Below are 4,431 nucleotides of genomic sequence, written 5' to 3'. Positions count from 1 at the left end.
TTGGGTGCGTTTGATCCAGTCTGCATTTTCATTGTATGGTTTCTCATCACTCCAGATCCCTTTCCAAAAGTTTTCAACTTCTTCCATTAGGGGTGGATTTTCAATGCTTATTTTTCTTTCCCTATTTCCCTGTAAAGTGATTTAGCATTGGATTTGGACATCTTATTATGCTTGTAGAATTTGATTCTTTTCTCAAATCTGCGTATTCTCTGAGCTTTTGCTTGAAATTTTTGTTTAAGTGTTTCATTCTCTTGTTGAAAGTTCATATTTTCTCACAATCTTCCTGCCTTTTCTTGATCTTACACCATTTCCAGAAATTAGCTCAGTTAATATTGATATCTCTCTTCGCAATGATTCAATCTCAGTTTCAATTCTACTCCTCCAGTTTGATTTTCTTTTCGAATTTGGTATTGTTGGCTTTTTGGGTGTTAAACAGCGTCTTTCGATTACCTTAACAACAGAGTAAATAATTTCATTTAACTTATTAAGATCGAATTTTAGTTGTTGTATGATTCCTTGTGTAACGCAGTTGCCAATTTTTATTTGTGTTTTATGTTGGTGTGCATTTGAGAGCTAATGGAGTGGTTCCCTATCATTCATATTTGTATGCCCTATAACTGCAAGCTCATTCAGAACTTCCTGCTTCATTTCAATGATAGATTTTCTGTGTTGTTCAGCAAATATGTGGTCTTCAAATTCTGTTTCGACATAATTTTCCTAGCTGTTTTTTCTAGGGTCATTATATTTTCCTTTTTCGTCAGGCTCTTGAGTGGTTTCGACAGATGGTCGCCTTTCAGTCAATGCTTGTGGTCCAACATTCCTCTCCTCTGCTTCGTTATTTCCTTCCTAACTTATATTTAGGTCATTCTCTACCACTTTTTTAATAGAGATTAATTCTGCATCTGTGAGTCTGGTATTTCTGAAGATATCTCTTCTAACATTTTCTAATCTGTTTTCATTCAGGTTTGGTCTGCTAGCTCGATTCCGGCTCCTCCAAATTCTGTAGGAGTTTGCGGTGTGTTTCTCCTCGGTTGGCCTACTTAATGCAAAGTAATAAGCGTATATTACATCTTTATATTCTTCCCGGTTTCATTTAGTTCTTTTATATTTTTGATTTTGTGGTCGTTGTGGTGAACTTTGGGGGCTTAATTTGGGACAAATCCCGCTTAAGTGACCTTCCAGGTTCGTATTCGGGGAAGATATTCTGACATTTGAAAATTTTTCGCCGTCAGGCGCGCTTCCAGAATAACCATAGGACAAGCGATTCGGTGTACTGTTTGAAATTTTCTTTTTATTTTTAAATAAAGTTAAATTATTATTAAATTTTCATCTTTTTTAATTTTTAATTTTTTATCTATTTATTTATTTTTTATTTTATGTATTTATTTTTTTTAACCACTAATCTTCAAACAGGGCCCGCAATTATCATCATTAGCGGCAGCAGCAGCACCAGTAGTTGTAGTAGCAGCAGCAATATCACTATCAGTAGCAGCAGCGGCAGTGGTAGTAGTAGTAGTAGTAGTAGTAGTAGTAGTAGTAGTAGTAGTAGTAGTAGTTGTAGTAGTAGTAGTAGTAATGGCAGCAGCAACAGCAGCAGCAGTAGTAGTAGTAGTAGTAGTAGTAGTAGTAGTAGTAGTAGTAGTAGTAGTAGCAGTTGTAGTAGTAGCAGTAGTAGTAGTAGTAGTAGTAGTAGTAGTAGTAGTAGTAGTAGTAGCAGTGGTAGTAGTAGTAAGTGCGGCTCATATAATATTTCTTTAATAATAATAATAATAATTATTATTATTATTATTATTATATATGTGTATACACATATACATATATATATATATATATACACACACACACACACACACACACACATACACACACACAAGCACAAAAGCACAAATTGACAGACAAATCTACACGCACGCGTGTTTATAAATATGTGGATATATTCAAATGCAGTGACGTAGATAGAGTGTGTGCCGCTCGGTGCAGCCCTTGAGCTTGCTGTATTCGTACATCAACTGGGACCCCACGTCTATACAAGCTTATACAGCTGACCCAAAAGTGATGACCATAAAAAAAATGTCGTCCGGGATGCGAATTTTTTTCCCACCGGAGTTCCGGACCCCAGTTATGAACTCATTTACATACAGCCAAGCAGCGCTCAACTATCAAACTAATTCATGAGCGCATAGCAAGGGATGGGCGATAAGATAAGGTCACTTGGGTAAGGAATGACCATGCTTCTTTTCACTTTTAATAATGCTTGTTGTTTTTGTCTTGTTTCAACCATGGCTGCCTCTGCGTAGTTATTTATGTTGTTTACTTTGTAAAACAGTAAGGGGAGAGGGTTGCTAGCACATTACCCTCTACTCACATTTTTCCCATCCACATGTTTATCATATAGGACCTTAACAAAATCCGATAATTGGTATAGATGCAAATCTATCTAATTACTTGTTTCCTTCTAAAATCAGGCATAACTTGGCGATCGGTCGACTTATAACACCGTTCTCCGTCTTGAGTTTACTTGGTAGAGTGTGTTGTTAACTTGACAACAAGATCAAGGTAAGCTCTGATTGGCTGTAAGCAAATGAGTTCATTACTGGGGTCCGGAACTCTCGTGAGAAAAAAATTTCGCCCCCACCTCCAACCTACGCTACTATATATGTGAATGTATTCAATGGTGTACGTATGTGGATACATTCAATAGTGAATAAAATCTGGGTGTGTATCAGATAAGTTCATAAAACTAAGTTTTATTACAGCTCTGTCGTGTTTTTATAATAATTGACAAAGAATATTCCTTTGATGCTTTAGTTATGAGGGACGGTCGGAGCCCCTTCCTCCTGCGTAAACCTTTAAAAATTATAACTAAATTTGACTTATTTTCCTAACGTCAATGGAATTTATAATGTAAAAGGCAATACTCTTTTACTCTTTTACTTGTTTCAGCCATGCTGAGACTTCGCCTTGAAGATTTAGTCGATCAAATCGACCCAGAACTTATTTTTAAATCTAGTACATACATTATTGGTCACTTTTTACCGAGATACTAAGTAGTGAGAACATAAATAAAGTAACACCGGTATTATCAAGCGATGAGACACAAACGCAAAAACGCACACATACATACATAAATCATAAATGCAAATATAATCACACACATACACACGCACACGCGCACACACGCATGCACACACACACATACACACACTCACTCATATTTGATTTTTGCTTGTTATATATATGTATATAAGGAAAATGGACGACAAAACTAAGTCAGGGCGGAGTATCTCCGGTCACTTAGAGTATTTAATAAGAGTAAGGTGAATCAAAAAAGGAGAAGTAAAAGTAATCAATGTCTTACAGCTGTTTCTGGGATATCCCAGGTGATGGGTCAGTCTCTCCATACACTGGGTATTCCTTCATCTATCAATCTGTCAACATAAGTATCTTAGAAATTCGCTAGCTGCAATAATCTTTTTCATTGTTACTTTTTAATTTTTAATTTCAATTTTTAACTTTTAATTTTAAATATATTCCCTTAAGTTAGGCATCTATTTCTAGCATTTTAGCTCTCCTTAGGACCACTGAACTAAAGTTAAACATTCTTTCTGATCACACTGAACTTAGAATCCATCTATTTAATTACCCTTTAATAGCCATAAATGCCTTCCTCCTCCACTTTACTAAAACCTTAACCCCTGACCTTTCACTCTGAACCTACCCTGACAAACAATAATACTTCTTACCTCTTATCTTTATTTTTATTTTTACTTTCGCTCTCTTTATTTCCAGTACCTATCCTCTTTTCTTTCTTTTCTCTCTTCTATTCACTCACACCCCATTTCTCTCTGATCTATCTGTCTATCATGATGTCTGTCTCTCACACTATACACCTACGTGGGCCATTTTCCTACAAGCTTAATCTATTACTTCAATCTGAACGCATCATTCAAAATACCGCCTGGAGTTACCTGGGGTTATACTTAAGGACCTATACTTTCATGGAAGTATGGACTAACCGCCATACCCTCTCGAACAAGATGAGCTGGGAACTTCATTCTCCTGCCTTTATTCTTCTATCTACTGTTTTACTCTTTTATACACTGAGAATTCTCTGTCTGGAACTTTCCTACCTACATATCTTGTCTCTGGTGATGAAATACCCAGTGTATGGAGATGCTTATCTATCACATGGTATATCCCAGAAACAGCTATTAGACATTAATTACTTCTACTTCTCCTTTTTTGATTCACCTTGCTCTTATTAAATACTCTAAATGACCTGAGATACACGTCCTACCTTGGTTTTGGTGTCCATTTTCCTTTAATATATACCTGCTAGCTCGGAAGCCTACTACGGATACCTAGCTCTAGCCTCAGCTGTGTACTTGGAACACACACACACACACACACACACACACACACACACACACA

This window comes from Octopus bimaculoides, chromosome 5 (genome assembly GCF_001194135.2).
Source record: "Octopus bimaculoides isolate UCB-OBI-ISO-001 chromosome 5, ASM119413v2, whole genome shotgun sequence".
NCBI classification, from domain to species: domain Eukaryota; kingdom Metazoa; phylum Mollusca; class Cephalopoda; order Octopoda; family Octopodidae; genus Octopus; species Octopus bimaculoides.
Note: the sequence above shows the minus strand (reverse complement) of the source record.